Raw genomic sequence first — 17,881 nt, 5'->3', positions numbered from 1 at the left:
ATTGGGATTAGTATATAAATATTAATGTTTACATTCGCTTTCATTTTACAGAGACTTTTGGATTGTAAACTTAATGTTTACTTCTTGACTTATATATGTGTGTGTGTGTATGTGTGTATATGTGTGTATATATATAAATATATATATATATTTATATGTATATGTATATATATATAAATATGTATGTATATATATATATATATATATATATATATATATATATATATATATATATATAGGACAACAAGAGTATGAAATGAAGACACAAAACTATATATGGGTAGATATAGAATGGGTCATTTATTTAATAATGGAATACAGGCAAAATTTGGGGGATAGAAGGGACTCTTTATGGCAGGGCATTTCGAAGCCTAATGCTTCTCATCAGAAGAGTAGAGAAGGTGCTAGGTAGCATGGTGGGGATGCGGCGTCTAGCGTAAGGTTCATTAGGGACGAAAGAGATTAAGAGGAATTATAGAATATTGGGGGAAGCTTTATTGAATTTTAAATAAATAAGGAGAAGCTTATTATATATAGTATGATATATAAGATTATATATGGTCTTTAACATAGCATTGAGATTCAGGGGTATATGTATTATGGTTAAATAGGGAGTGTATTGTTGCTGCGTGGTAATTTATTTTAACGGTTTGTGGGGTGTCTATTTTCTACGGATTGGGTAATTTTGATTTTGATTGGTGCCACCTAAACGGCAAATGGCGGCTATAAATTAGCTTATAATTGGGGGTGGGGGTTGCAAAACTGAAAGGTAATATGCGGCAATATATTTATAAGTTTATACTGTTATGATATAGGGATTATGATCATAAGGGGGCGGTCGGAGATTAGGGTGGCAATGACTATGACTGCATTTAATTTGATGTAAAAGGTTAAGTATACATATTGATGTCAAAGTGGAAGAGTAAGGAAACCATTACTACTTATGAGAGTGGTAAAAATATACCAAATAATAGTAGGGTAATTATAATAGTACGAAAGATAATAATCATGAAAATTAAATAATAGTAGTAATAATAAAGCTGAAAATAAAATAGAAGTAAAATTGAAGATAAAAATAAAGATGAAATAAAGACAAAATTAAAGGTAAGCATTAAAAATAAACATTAAAGATAATATTACCAATAGTTGTGATAGAAGTAAATTCAAAATTAATGTTAATAACAGTGAAAATGGAGATAATGGTAGTGGTTATGGTAGCAATGACGGGGATAATAACGGGGATAATAATAATAACAGCAATTATAATGATAATTATGATAATAATATTGATAAAAACAATAATAATACAATAGTTATAGCGTTAAAAACAATGCAGTAATAATAATGATAATAATAAAGATAGTAGTAACAATACTTCTACTACTACCTCCAACATCACCACCACTACTACCAATAATAATAATGAAAATACTGTTAATTAGTATTAACAGATCAGAAGTACGGGCGTGTGGTTATGAAATCCTTTCCCCATCCTCCCTACTCTCCTGACCTTGCACCCTCTTCCCAACCATGAAGTTGTTTTTGAAAGTAAAGCGTTTCCCAGATGATGCAGCGTTGATTTCAGAAGTCACGTCGTGGCTGGAGGCCCAACCTGGGGTATTCTACAAAAACGGTCTCCAGAGCTGCATTAAACGATGGGAGAAATGCATAACTCTGTGTGGTTCCTATGTAGAGAAAGACTAATAACAGTGCCAAGTTTCGTTGGCCTATTCCTATGGGAAGTGGGTTAGGGGGCATTACTTATTGCACGACCCTCGTGTATATATATATATATATATATATATATATATATATATATATATATATATATATACACTTACGTCAAAATAGGTTGCATAAACAACTGTTGCAGTTTAGAACACGTTTCATTATCTTGGTTAGACACCATCAAAGGAGTACAGGAATGATCATTAGAATTTAGCGACGATTAAAACATTGACTTACTTTTGTTATCGGATTAATCTGCTATTTAATTATTAATCCATATTTATAAAGTAGTAGCGTTCGTGGGTATATACGTGTGTCTGTGTGTACAACTCTCCTACAGCTCACACCACTGGACCGATCATGAGAAAACCTGACATGATGACCAAGGGATGGTGCACACCATTTCTCAAGGTCAAGGTCAAAGATTAAGGTCATATTTAGGGAACTTTTAAAACGTGATAAAAAAGAAATCAAATAATGTTCTTAGTTGCATAATCTAGATAACACTAAAAAAAAACAAAAAAACAGCAGTACCAGTAAGGAGGTGATGATCGCTAAGTGATGAACGACCAACTTTGAATTCAGTTTCACAGAAACACGTTTACTTAGATGTTCGCAACCTCCACGTAACTACTCGATGTCTTTCTAGAAAGATATCGTGGAAACGATCAATAATAATCTGATTCATTCAAAATCGATGAATGGTGCTCAACAGCAGTAGCAGCAGCAGTAGTAGTAGTTACGATAAAAATCTGTTGACAAAGGTCAATGTTGTTGGTGAGAATGTTAAAACAATCCTATTCATTAAAAGTGTATAAATATTACATAATGAAAAAGTATACGTTTGAGTGGTCGTTTTTCGTTTGTTTCTGTAATTCGTTACCGGCTTTACCTTCACAATAGAATATGTAGTTGCCTTCCCACACTACCAGAGGTATAAAGAAAAGATCTATTTAGTTTGAACTAAACCAATAAACCGAAGTAAAAACGTAAAATCCATTAAAAAGCAAATTTAATATTATGTGGTCGCTTCTGAAATACTTACTGTAGGAAATTAAGTAATAGTTTAAAAACAGAATACGTAGGTGTTGTGTCCGTTTTGATAAATAAGAAAGAAATTTGTTCGTTAATTACTTTTCTATGAAGTAAAAAAGAAAATCCATTTTTAAAACATTTTAAAAACATCTTAAAAACATTTTATATTCTTGGATGAACAAGCAAAAGATTGTGTTTGATTTGACATTCTCTAAATCTTGTATGTTGCCTAAATATTGCAATTTGTATTCTTACCTTTTTATATGGAAATTGCTCCAGACAAGACGTGAAACCATTTGATGTAAGCAATTAACAAGAACGAAAGAAAATTATCGCAAGGAAAACAGATGCCTATTAGCCTTAGTCTGGAAAGATCAAGCCAATTGGTAGAAGGAAGAGAGTTCCACAAAAAGTTCTTGGAAATTAGCAACTGGAACAGGAAGCTTTTGACAATGAGGCATCAGAACAGCGAACTGATGTAGAGCACGAAACCCACGATTCAAGCGAACTGGAATAAAGCAAGCAGAATGTAGATAAGATAATTCTCAAGAACATACGTCATAGTAGTATTTATACAAAATACTAAAACTAACAACATCACGTCTGTGTGAGAGAGATTACAGAAAAGAATAAATCGTTGGACCAATCAAATTACAGATACGTTTTTGTACTCAATGAAGAACCCTCAAATGAGACAGTGAGTTACCAGTCCAAATATAACGTGAAAAATGCAAACTGTGTTCATGAAATATAATTCTGTGAATCTTTTTATCTGGTTATCACAGTACCGGTTAATATGGTTAACGACTTTTATTAAAAGTTTTTCCAGTGAAAATATGTAGAATGGGAGAAAATATGACTAAGAGTTGGAAACTCCGCTGCCCTTTTTTCTAAATATTACTTAAATCGTCTGATAATTAAAATGAATGAAATCGATTAATAATGAATGAAATTTGTTTTCAAAACATGAACCAATAATTGGTTCATAATCAATAAAAAAACAAATATTTTAAATGTATCTTTAGTTATTAAAGCAATTTAAGTAAAAAAAAAAAGAAAAGAAAATTGAAGAAAATTCTGGATTTTGCTTAAGATTCAAGATTAGCAGTTTATCTGGCGTTGACAGAGTTATTAATGTTCTCAAATTAAATATATAATAATAACGACGACAACAACAACAACAACAACAACAACAACAACAACAACAACATAACAACAACAACAACAACAATAAAAATAATAATAATAATAATAAAATAATAATAATATTAATAATAGTAAAAATAATAATAATAATAATAAAATGAATTTAATACTACTACTACTACTACTACTACTAATAATAATAATAATAATAAAAATAATAATAATAATAAATAAATTTGATAATAATAATGATAATAATAATAAATGAATTTGATAATAATAATAATAATAAAATGAATTTGATACTACTACTACTAATAATAATAATAAATGAATTTGATAATAATAATAATAATAATAATAATAATAATAATAATAATAATAATAATAATAATAATAATTCTGATTTCGTTTATCAACGTCTCTCTGGAAAGGGATATGATTAATTTCCAGAGGATTTCCCTTAATCCTGGCTTCAAACCAGGAGCTTCAAAGATTAAGATTTTTCCTAAGGATGTTGGCGGTACCTACAACTGCAGAGGTCTGAAGGCCGCCTAAAACATCGGGGATTTGTAGTTTTTGTCAATTGTCCTTCCAGACGACTCGATACTACTTCTAGTGTAGCAACTATGACCGGGATTAGATAATAATAATAATAATAATAATAATAATAATAATAATAATAATAATAATAATAATAATAAACTGATGTAAAAGTTAATTTAAAAATATGCTTAATTTTGTGTTATTTCATTTGGATTAATATTGTTTGGTTTAATATGATTGGTTTAGTAGTAAAAATGTTAATAATTTATATAGTTAGTATAAAAAATGTTTAATTAAAAACCTGTTATGGATCCAAATCAAAATATTAGTTTAAATTGATGTGGATTGATGTCATTGTTCGGTCAGATAACGTTGATTTAAAAAAAAGAAAATATAGCAAATTCAATTAAAAACAAAAATGTTAACAAAATTCCAGAAAATATTGAAACGTAATTACGAAAACGCGATGAATATGGCAATGTAATTATAAGATAACAAAATGAATTAAGCGTAGAGACATTGGAATGCTCATAATCTATTATTGTAAGCGATTGCCGCCAGTGATTAAAGCTTTGAAGTAAAGTTAAATTTGCAACTATTTAAAAACGCAAAATATCACATTATTTCAAAAGAAAAGAATGTCGATGAAAAAACGCAAAACAGTGGTAGATATTCTAACGTTGTTGTTGCTGTTGCTTTTAATGCTGCTGCTGCTGCTGCTGCTAATAATAATAATAATAATAATAATAATAATAATAATAATAATAATAATAATAATAATAATAATAGTAATAATAATAATAATAATAATAATAATAATAATAATAAAAATAAAAAAAGACCAAGGAGAAAAAGCACTAACCACTAGGTGTGTCAGAATTTTTTGGGAATTTTTTATACAAAACTGCGAATAAAATGTAAAAAACTCGTAATTTCTCTTTTTAACGTGGGTTGTTTATTTTCTTCATGGAATATACTTCCAAAATAAACTATTAAAATTGTTTAAAATTAATAGAAATATTATTTTTTATTTTTAAAAAAACAGTGTTTACAAAGTGCCTGATCGCGTTCATGCAGCCATGTTTTTTACGTAATGAAATCAATTAAATTTTACGAGTTAAATTTTTCAACTTTTAAACTTAAAAAAATCTCTCAAAATTTTTCTTATGAAATTTTATGCTCTTTCCAATAAACTGAATATAATATTCTAGACAAGCGTTTTTTTAATTCACTCCCCCCATTTTGAAATGTCTATTCAAATGGAAATAATTAATTTTCTCACAAATTGAGGATAAAACATAAATAAATAAAATAAGCTAATTTAAAACAAACAAGAACAGTTATTTGCAAATTTACCTGTAAAGTCCAAAGTTTAAAACCCCCTTTTTTAACCACGTTGATGTTTTTAGGTGAAACCTTATAATCTTGTTATAGTGTCCAGAAAATTTCGTAGAATTACGACATTTTTTTCTATTTCATTCAATGTTTTTTTAGATAGTTAAAAAAAAATTCACTCCATAAAGAAGTAATAAAATATATTAAATCAAAAACTCATGTATTTCTTTGAGAAAAGAAAAAAAAAATTCGTCGAGTGTTATTTTTTTAAGGCAAAAACTGATAAGTAAAATGTGATTATTTTTTATATACGTTGACACATATTTCTTCACGCACAGGCTTCACGGCTTACGCGTATGTGTTGATTTTACGTCCTTTTGTCCATCCGTATTTCAAAGCAGGAAGAAACACCGCTTCACTAACACCGGCTAATGTTTACGTAATGGCGGTCTTTTCAAATAGTTGTTTTACATTTTAAAATATAAATATGGACAAATTCTCATAAATGAAGAATGGAAGCATCCATTGATTAGTATTTTATATAGGTAAGTGATTTTTTGAAATTTATATATATTTATTATGCTTAGATAAAATTAAAATTCGTTGAATTTCGTGAAATCTTTTTTAAAGAAAACCGATTAAAAAAATATTGTATAATTTTCGATAAAACTTTTTATTATTTTAAAGTTTGGTCTTTGCTTCTTTTATTGAAAAAAATTAGGGTTTAAATTATATGATTCATATTGTTATAAGCTTCGAAAGATAGCGAGTCTACATAATCACTCCTTTTTTAATGGCGAATTCTGACACTCCTAGATGAATGCGAAGACAACTGGGGGCTTGGGGAGGATTATTGCGAATTCTGACACTCCTGGATGAGTGCGAAGACAACTGGGGACTTGGGGAGGATTATTGCCACCTAAATTTCAATGGTCGTTGTTAACGAGAAGTCAATGGCTAACGACTGTTAAGATAAGGCAAACACATTTGCATCGATTATCAAAAGAGGTGGCGCGTACTGGAAATCTGAGGAGGCTTGGTATCATACAGACTCCAGGGAACACCACCAGTTGTTGTCAGTGAGTAATCTCTGATGATGACCTGTGTAAGAAATTGAAATAATAATAATAATAATAATAATAATAATAATAATAATAATAATAGAAGAAGAAGAAGAAGAATAAGAATAGAATTAAAATACATATCAAAATACAAAGCAAAAAATTGCGCGTCAGGTCGGCTTTATTTATAAAATGTAATTGACGGTAAGCAATAGTTTGAATTTCAAGCAGTAAAAAACGGATGTCATTCTTAACACTTAACAGAAGAGTCGTGTGTGTAAGTTTTTACGATTTTTGAGCGAAGAGTTTTCATTTTTTTTTTTTATTGCATTGCTGTTTTAATTAAAATTTGGTGTCACACACAGGCTCGCTAAATTTATCATTCCGAACGAATGGGAGTCATTTTCATTGATTGGACAATGTCGAGTTAACACCTTTATGCGAAATTATGTTTTTCTTTATTTCAGGAACAGTGAACGTAATACGAAATGATTGGTTTGACTGCATTTCATCAACACTCGATAGAGAAAGAAAGAACTAAAAAGGAAAGCGTAAGCTAAACGAACGTAGAAAGAAAGTAGGTCATACAAGTTAGTAAACTTTTTCCGTTCATATCGCCTCCCTGGCTTCCCACAAATACTTACATCTAACCATCGACCATTCCAGCTCACGCACAAATTAATTTTTGAAAACCCTGGATTATCTAATTCCTCACACCTTTCACATTTAACACAGGTAAGTCATATTCAACGTCGTTGAGTCACCAACTTTGTGTGTGAAATCACATCCGAGGATCAGTTATGAAGTAACAGCTGTGGTCATCTTTGGAATAAAGACAAACATCAACAATGTAACGGTCACTAGTTGATTCCTTCACATACGAACAAGTAAAGGAGAAAATCGGACGAAAGCTATAGTTCAGGTGTCTAATAGCTAGTGCGTGAAAAAAAAGTAAGTGATTTACGTGTAGTGGGATTGCTAGTGATCAGAGGAGAACCGGATACCTTCTAATTAGCATGCTTCTCGATTATTGGTTATTTAAGGGGTTTTTTTCTCGCTTCTGGGAGGATTTAGAATGTTTCGTACATTTTGTGAGGGTTCCAGTGATTGTTAGATTTGAAATTCTTGCGAACAAGTTCATATTTTTTTGGTACTTGACTCCTAATAGAGTTGGGGGGGGGCACGATTTAGAAACATTTCGCAACTATTTACACCTGACTCAACTCTGATTTTCTAACTATTCCTTCGCGTCAATAAAATAATTTCTCTCTTCTTCCTCTTCTTTTCCTCTGCTTCTTCTTCATGGCGGTCTTGTACACGAGATATCATTTCTTAAAAAAAAAAAAATAAATAAATAAAATAAAAAAAAAATTCTATGCTAACGCTAGAAACCCGACAATGCCCCAAATTACATTAATCTTATTTTGGTCTTATTTTTTGTGTCAGATGGATTCCCAGTTCGAATGCCAGTACGTCCCTACAGTGAACGCACGCCAACCATGGGAGCTTATTGCTGTGTTACCGTTATCACACCCCTCTCTGATTGGAGGCGGTCGTTTTTGTCAAATACTACATCGTAGAAGTGGGGCTCCTTCAGAAGCATGCGCTTTCACTTCTTCCTCGCGAAAATCGTCCAACTCTGTTTCGTTTTCGTATGCTAAACTCTCTAATCTGCTCTCTGAAGATGTTCTGTTGTCAGAATCTTCTGACAAGAGGACACTATAGTGGAGGTGCCAGTCCTTATCAATGCATCCTATTCACCAATACTACGACTCTCCGATACCTTCACCCAAACACAATCTCCAACCTGCTAGGGACTGTGCTCAGGACCTGCCGATGGTAACATAACATCCTCCCTTCACCCGAACGTCATAACAGGAAATGGCATTGGCTGGCGCGGTCAAATAGGACTCACTGTCTTTTGGATCACATTGTACCAGTGGACACCCTCTGGTATAGTACAGCATGTCTTGGTCGCGATCCTTTTAACAGTACAGTGGCACCGCTAAGCTATGCCAGGCTTTGCCAGCCCCGGCGAGGACATATGCGCCACGATATTTCAGGTTCACGACACATTTCTCTGAGAAAGTCCTGAATCCCTTACTGCGGAAGTTTTTCATTATATATGAGTGGTACCACGTTAATAAAAGACCACTTGCTAAGTGCTGCGGTGCTTCTTTTCTCAGTAGCAGTCGTAATTTTTCTCTGCTTCTTCTCCCCCTCCCTTTCTTCTTTTTCATCTTCTTCCTTCTTCTTCTTCTTCTTCTTCTTCTTCTTCTTCACAGTGAACTCTCTCGTATACAAGATAGCGTTTCTCACATAAAATTTATAAAAAAACAACGTCTTTTTATGCTGACACTCAAACCTCAACATCACCAAAATTTACATTAATCTTATTTTCGTCTTATTTCTTGTGTCAGACGGTTTCCAGGTTCGAATGGCAGTGCGTCTCTACAGTGGCACAAGCCAACCGTGGCGTGTCTCTCTATAACTTCATACATGAACTCTTTTTCATCCATTTATTTAACACCACGTGGGTTTTCTAACGTTTAGTTTTCGTTCATACGCATGAATGTATTCATTTACTAATACTCTTCTCGTTAATGCACATTTTAACGAATGCAACTCAACATTTTTTTTAAATATTAAAATAATACTCTTGACTTCAATTCTACATTAGAAGCATTTTACTTATCGTAAATGTTGATTGTGAGCAATATACGTAACCGAACCGGAATAATCCACGTTTAATTTAATAGTCTGAATTCAAGTTTAAAATGTAAACACGCTTGTTTTATTTCCGGTCCAGTTACGTGCCTTAATTTAAGGTAGTGAGCACGATTACATTAATCGCAACCAGTATTTAAGGTAGTTAAAATGCTTACAAATTCTCTTAAACATTAAATCGCATTGTTTTAAACGCAGATAGGTAACAAATAAGTAACTAAAACAAAAATATGTTGCGTTTGATAAATTTTTAAACTGTATTTCTTTTCAAATAAATTATGTTGTCATTAGTAATGTTTACCCTTTTTAATCCAATGTTGATGGTTAAATTTAATCGTTTAGTAATGAAATTATTAATTAAACTAAGTTGTTGGTAGTTATTAACATCATTGGATGTAAATAGTTTTCGGATGTTTCAATCTTTTAATAATGAGGATTTGCTAAGAATTATAAAGGTGAAAATTTCGTTTTATTCCACAGTTTGAAAGCCTCGAAATTCCTTACAGATACTGAAAAAGGGTCACAAAGTAATCCATTCATCTATTAACATGTTGTGGTGTGGATTTACTACGCAGATCATTTGTAAACAATCTCATACGCCGCTTGACGGCAGACAACCGTCATTACAGACGTGCGTAAAAATAGTGACAACCCTTTTCTCGTTTCGAACAGAAAAGAAAAAAAAAACACAAATTCAACCTGTTCTCAATGAAACAAAAAAAGACTTCCAAGCTGAAATGATTGTAAATAACAGCTAACATCCAGTACACCATTGACTATTATTAATTGACTATTATTAATTGACTATTATTAATTGACTATTATTAATTGACTGTTATTAACTGACTGTTATTAATTGACTATTATTAGTGCCAGCTTGAATTGATGTTAGTCATTTATTCGTGTATTGGTCGTGGAATCACTTCTCTGCCTGAAAAAGCTATCCAGGATTTCCTAATGCTTACGTCGATAAACCAACTGCAACGCTTCCTAGGGATGGTACATTTTTATCGCAGATGAACTACCCTTAATATTCTTGTCTATATTCAACTCACTCAAAGAAGACCTAGAATATTCTCCAGCGGAAATAGTCTTCGATACAGCACTCTCTTTACCCAGCCAATTTTTCGATGACACCATACCCAATCTCATTTCTGCAAGTCCTTTCACTCAGGAACTACGCCATAAAATGACCAGCTGAAATATGCACCACCCAGGCAACCCTCGCCAACTATCTACGTTCCTCAAAAGCTCCAGGACTGCAAGTTTATTCTCGTCCGAAATGACTCGGTAAAGAAATATTAATCTGTTCTCGATGAAATAAAAAGAAAAGACTTTAATTCCAAGCTAAAATAATTGTAAATAACAACTAACATCAATACACAATTGACTATTATTAATATCAGCTTAAATTAATTTTAGTTCTTTATTCGTGTATTGGACCTGCTGCTGTTGAGTGAACAGCTTTTCATAAATGCCAAAGACTTTGCCCACAAATGTACTTTCGGTGGGGGAGCAAGGAATCTTTACAGACGCGACTTTGACGGGTGACGGGCCCAGTCAAAACTCTCAGCAGCATCAGTTATTCAACAGCCTTTATTAGGGCTACTTCCGAAAGTTTTTCACTACAAACAAACAGCCCTTTTCAGGGCTAACTTCCGAAAGTTTTTCACTACGAACAAACAGCCCTTTTCATGGCTACTTACGAAAGTTTTTCACTACGAACAAACAGCCCTTTTCAGGGCTAACTTCCGAAAGTTTTTCACTACAAACAAACAGCCCTTTTCAGGGCTACTTCCGAAAGTTTTTCACTACGAACAAACAGCCCTTTTCAGGGCTACTTCCGAAAGTTTTTCACTACGAACAAACAGCCCTTTTCAGGGCTACTTCCGAAAGTTTATCACTACAACAAACAGCCCTTTTCAGGGCTACTTCTGAAAGTTTTTCTCTACAAACAAACAAAATTCCGAAAGTTTTTTCTACCTTCAACAAATCACTGCCTGCACTCTAAGATACCTTCCTACTCACCAGCTGCTTTCAGCACCTCCTGCAACCTGCCAGCAGTCATTCAGCGCCCTCCGCAGCTTTCTGCAGCCTTTCCAGCGACTACTGCAGACTCAGTAGCTTTCCGGTGCCGGTCAACGTCAAGCTAAACACTCCAAAGCCTATCAATGTTCGGTTACCTTCTAGTGTCCACTGACGTCCAGCTCTCGATCTTGATACTCTATCACGATTTTTTTTTTTTTGCCTGACGATCTTTCGTTTTTGGTTGTAAATAAAAGAGGACGGTTCCTATCGCCCTTTTTAACTGAACATTCTTTGTTTGTCATTTCGTCTTTGTCTTTGTGCCTATTATTAGTTGTACGGCCAGTTTGTTTAAGCACCTTTCGCTCCCCTCTGTAACAAACAAAAAGATAAAATGACCGATTTGTTTACGAATAAACCGAAATGCATTCTTGTCAATTTAATTTCATAATTCTTCGAAAAAGAATGTCTTAAATTTCGTTTTTTTATGCTATTGAGATTTTATTTCAATAGATTAAATTAAAATTAAAATTAAATTAATAATATTTTAGTGTTTAATTAAAGTTACATTAACATTAGAAATACATGTACAGAGGCGGGATAAGTAGTCAAACAATATTATTTACTTATCTTCCTCCCACTGTGAGAAGATGTGACACAAGGGTCGGAAAGTGGGATAGAAGAGCCAGTGGTTTAGATGAAGAGCACTATGGCCTGCAAAAATACCTTGACCGCTCCGTCGACATTCTCTGGTAGGAGCGCCTCAAGCGATTAGCAATAAACTAACCTCTCACGAAAGGGAAAAGACAAAGCCTGGGAGGGTGGACCTCCTAGAGCTGCACAGAACCAGCAACATACCGCAGTCAACAAGGAACAAGCCATTTGAATGACTGTTTTAGCTTTGGTGTAAAGATAGAAAGGCGTGGGAAGCGGTTAATCCCGTACGAAACCACCAGAAATATATATATATATATATATATATATATATATATATATATATATATATATATATATATATATATATATATATATGTGTGTGTGTGTGTGTGTGTGTGTGTGTGTGTGTGTGTGTGTGTGTGTGAGAGAGAGAGAGAGAGAGTAAAAACCACCAGATATATATATATAAAGAGACAGACAGACAGAGAGAGGATATTAATCTTATGTGCAAGTAGGGAAAAACGTAAAAAAGAGATGTAAAAGCCGAATGAATGTCAATTACAAAGAACTTGTTATTCATTTTATCAATGGCGGGTGGGTTTCATTTTTTTGTCCAGGAACCGGTTCGCTTCTATTGTACAACACAAACATTATTTTCTTCAAAATTATTTACTTAAGCCTTTACTTATATTTTCTGGTAAATTATCTCGTCCAGATCACAGCTCAGCAACGGAATCAGTTTAAACATCTGCTTCTCACAATTCCCAGTTGGGACCAAATTTTTGCTGTTCATCAGAGCTCATAACTCGGTTAAACCAAACAGTAAATACGCCGATTTCAGATCTGCCATTTTGATATGATGTCACAATATAACGACAAAAAAGTTTTCGTTGTTTCTTTTTTCTTCGTTTTTTTACGAAGGAGTTGCCGCATATTAAGGTCTGGAGGCTACTCAAGGATAAGGGTTAATGTGTTTATGATAGTGAGATTACACCGCAATGATTGCTAGTGGTGGAAATAGTGTAGAATTTTATTATTTAAGGAGACAGCTCAATAAGAACTTATTTACATTGAGCTTAAAAAGACCATATTGTAGTCAGCTGGAAAGCAGACTCGCGGTACAGAGTTCCACAGGGGGATAGTTCTAGGAAAAAACGTTGTTCATAAAACTTGCGTTTATATTTAAGTACAGATAGAAAATGGGAGAAATTGTTGACAGTGGTTGTAGCTAGACGAGTGTTTATTGCGAATGTCTTGCAGGGAGAGAACCATAGCTTGAAGCTCAGTTGAGCATTTGCCATGAAAATAACGATAGAGCAGAGATAGACTCGCAACGTCTCTTCTGAGAGAATGAAACGTTGCAGCACAATAATGAATAAGATGTTGCCTCATCATTTCTTTCATTATTAAGTCACTCGGATGACGGTCGCGTTGGATAGAGTTGAAACAATCATATGGCCAGAAAACTGTTTTTAATACTAATGAGTCGCCAACTGACAAAGCCAAAAGCCACTCGATGATAGATTATATGATGAACTATGAGGGATTTAAAAACGAAGGATGAAAACGATGGAATTTATTTGTTCAACACAAATCACTTATTACATCATGTAAATGGTGAAGAGGGGATTCATGACATTTACATCATGTAAAATAGTCGGGTGGATGCTATTAAAAGCGGGCGCAAATGAATTGGTAAAATTAAAAAACAAGATCTGTCGTCGGAGACTTTTAAAAGATTAGGAGACTATGAATAGGAAGTGTGAGGACGGAAGTAAAAATGCATGAAAAGGCATGATATGATTAATCAGCCATCATGCAATTAAACGGTCATGATGTAATAAAACATCAGAGGTCTTAATAAACCACTAGTTGTTTCCGGTCGATATGTTACTGGTCTTTATAACAAAACTAATTAGTTTTATTTCAACTGTCGTGGTCGAACTCAATTGTGGATCATCTATGGAGAAAGATTTATTCGGAACCCAATGTTCAGTTTTTATAAGGTTTATTTAAAACAGAAGTCAATCATGAAAACAGGGTATTTTCATATCCGTATATGGTGTGTGAGAGAGATAGAGAGAGAGAGAGAGAGGAGGCAGAGAGAGAGAGAGAGAGAGAGAGAGAGAGAGAGAGGCAGACAAAACAGATAGGCAGAAAAATAAATGGACACTCAGCTACGTTTTGCTCGCTGCCCCCATTTTTGGGACAACAAGCAAACACGTATTTCTTCCTTGAAATCTCGCCAGCTAAGATGGAGAAAAAGCTTCCTTCGGAAATAATGTAGTTTCTTGAAATTTACTAGGCTGACTTCTGATCTTTAAACCTTTCCACTGAACACTATTGGTATTTAATTGCTTCCCCACGAGAGCAATACGTGACATAAGTGGGTGAAAACACTATTTAACATGAATACCAGCTTAAATGACAGACTGAACTCCTGGAAAAATATGCCACTCGTCTGCTAAACGCTGCGTAAATCGGGGATAATCGTCGACCCTATGTTACCTCTGACATGTAAAAAGATCCAAATTTTAATTCCCGTTAAATCATTATACGAAAAAAAAAACAAAAAATTTTTTATCACATCATGTCATATAAACAAAAATAATCAATTGCAACTAATAATTTTAACACACCAGAAAAAATGTAGTTTATTTTTTAGTTCTCTGTTTTACGGCATATCAACACTTTGCATTATTTTATGCTAATGGATTTAAAATAATTTATGCATTTATGTAAGAATATAATTGACGGCTGAAGTTTAAATTGAAACATACAAAACATCACACGTTGAAAGTTTCACTTATGTGAATACTAAAGTTTGAAGCTTACAGTGTGATATGCATGTATTTTCTGCGTGTTTATGAATGACGTCTAGACTCTTCCATTATGTATGAGCTACAAGGAAGATTTGATGTTTGTTGGTTGAGGGTCATGGTGTGTTCAGAAAAGTTTTACTCTCAACCACTCATCTCTTATTATCTCTTTATTTATTTTTTTGATGGTCAATTTTATTGTTTGATATATTTGGGAACAATTTAAAATTTAATATTTAGTTCATCTTACAACACGAAGGACATGTATTAACATCTAAAATCTGGTTAACTCACGTAAGCTGTTTTAATATTTATATCAGTTTATTTTTCATGAAGTTCTACATTGTAATGGGCATTAAAAATGGTTCTAAGATCATATATCAATATAGTTGAACTTAATTAATCAATGAATATACGTGTCTGTATTTTTCAATAATCAAACTTTTAAAGTAAAACCTCGATATTACGTTAATTTTTAACAACAGAGTATACATATATAACTATATATATGTATATATACGTATATATATATATATGTGTGTCTGTGTGTGTCTGTGTGTGTAAAATGGAATTAAAAATTCTAATGACCATTTCTATATTAATTTTTCAAATAATCCATATAACTTTATGCATTCTTGAAAAAATAATAAATAGTAATTGGAATTTAAGCGTTTACGCATATTTTCCCTTTTGGCAATGGTTTCAGCCATTTGTTTGATTAAAAATTCGTAAACGCTTACTTTCTTAAGTGGTATTATAATTTTGACCAGGACTATATATATATATATATATATATATATATATATATATATATATATATATATAATGTGTGTGTGTGTGTGTGTAAAATTTGCCACTACATCTGTTGAATTCAGTTTCAAATCGGCAAATAGAAGGTGTGTCCATGGGCTTTGTTCTGGGGCCGATAATGGCGAATATTTGCGTGGGTTTCCATGAAGAGCAATTACTTTCTGGATCTATGAAACCATTAGTTTACTTTCGATATGTGGACGAAACATTTTGCCTCTTCAATAACCAAATAGAGGCAAAATATTTTTCTCCCTACTCAACAAAATGCATCCCACGTTAAAATATACTTATGAAAGAGAATGTAACTCGTCAATAGCTTTCCATGATATATTGATAACAAGAACACCATCTAGTTATCTTACATCACTATATCGCAAATCTACATTTACGGGACTGTATACACGCTGGGATTCATTTGCTCCCCAAAACGTAAATTTGGACCCTAACACACCGCCCTTATGATTTGTTCAAAATTAAAATTGGATGAGGAATTTAAAATAATTACTGATACCCTATCCAAGAATTGGTACCCTTTGGGTGTAATTAGGTCAGTTATGCACAGTAAAATAACTGAGTGTTCTGAAACTAAAGTTCAAACAGTGACTAAATGTCCAATATATCTTCGTTTACCGTTGTTGGGGACAGTAAGAAAGTCGCCAAACAAATGTTATTTTGCTTCAAATGTGCGTGTTGTGTTCTCTACGAAAAGCTTAATGCCATCCTTTCGAAAAGATGTTCTACTCCACCCCCAGCATAATAATAATGTAATTTATAATTTTAAGTGTAGTTGCGGTGCCAACTATGTGGGCCGAACAGCATTGATATTGAATGAGAGAGTCCAATAGCACGTACCGAGCAAAATCAGAAATGGAACATACCGAGGAATAGACGCACTTGCCAACACATACAGGCCTTCAATAACTGACCATCTCATTAAAATCCGTCATGTGCAGCAAACTTCAGCACGAACTCATTTTCAATCCTGAGTCGTTGCTTTATTTTAATCGATTCCTCCTCTTTTTTCACCCATTACGCAACGTAAGTATATTTTAATAATGTACATATTTTCGATTTTTCTTTTTTTCGATTTTTCTTTTTTAAATCCCTCGATACAGCTTTGAGAAAGCGAGGGCGAAACCGATCAACTGAATCCCCCCCTCTTTATTTTTCTTTCCCCTTCTTTGCCCCTTTTCTTTAATTTTTTTAACGTATTTTACGTATTTTACTTTTAATCATGAATTTTAAAAGTCTACCCTTCATGATTGCAATATTTAAATTCTGTGCCCACAAAGAATTATCACACACCCCACACACACACATACTCAGTTTATACCAAATGTAATGTATTAAAAACCCTTTTTATAAATAAAGATTTTTATTAAAAAAAATATTTTTATAAAAAAATATTTTTATAAAAATTTGGAGAATTTTGAAAAACTCCAACCTCAATGAATGGCTTTTTTGTTGGATTTCAGAACATATGTGGTGTAATATTATAATTTTCTAAGTTCCAGAATATCAAGTTTTCTCAGTGAGTCATTTATTACTTTTCAAAAGTAAGCTATTACAATATTGTTTCGTATTGCGACTCGTTAAAATTATGTTGTTGCTGCATATTTAGTCACGTACTCGTCAGATGTTTACCTTCAAAACACAACTATGGAAAATTTATATGATTCATACAAGCGACACGTATTGCTGTTCCTTTGTGCTATATTTATTTTAACCTCAATTATTTTCGTATTTGTTATGAATTATTATTGTTATTTTTAATTTATTTAAAGTATTTTTCGTTTGTTTCTTATTCATGTTATCATTCGTCGAGTTCTATTTCAGTTCCATTTGTTATTATATACTTATTATTATACTTATGATTTATTTTTTGTTATTATATACTTATTATTATACTTATGATTTATTTTTTGTTATTATATACTTATTATTATACTTATGATTCATTTTCCAGTAAGACTAAAAATAGTCTTACTGGAA

The 17,881-nt window shown here is 32.6% G+C and overlaps 1 long non-coding RNA gene across 1 annotated transcript in view; it reads right to left on the bottom strand.

Annotated features, from left to right (window-relative positions):
• Nucleotides 1-17,881, bottom strand: part of LOC145291982 (uncharacterized) — a 110,027-nt gene that overhangs the window by 15,809 nt on the left and 76,337 nt on the right. Inside the window, exons 2-3 of the long non-coding RNA XR_013869518.1 lie at nt 6,810-6,891; nt 3,019-3,271 (exon numbers count right to left, since the gene is read on the bottom strand). This is a non-coding gene — a long non-coding RNA (uncharacterized LOC145291982). The remainder of the gene's footprint in view (nt 1-3,018; nt 3,272-6,809; nt 6,892-17,881) is intronic.

Source organism: Euprymna scolopes, chromosome 13, assembly GCF_053919585.1.
Source record: "Euprymna scolopes isolate OS-2025 chromosome 13, ASM5391958v1, whole genome shotgun sequence".
Taxonomy (NCBI): Eukaryota; Metazoa; Mollusca; class Cephalopoda; order Sepiida; family Sepiolidae; genus Euprymna; species Euprymna scolopes.
The sequence above is the reverse complement of the archived record's forward strand: the minus strand, read 5'-3'. Positions and strand labels throughout refer to the sequence as shown.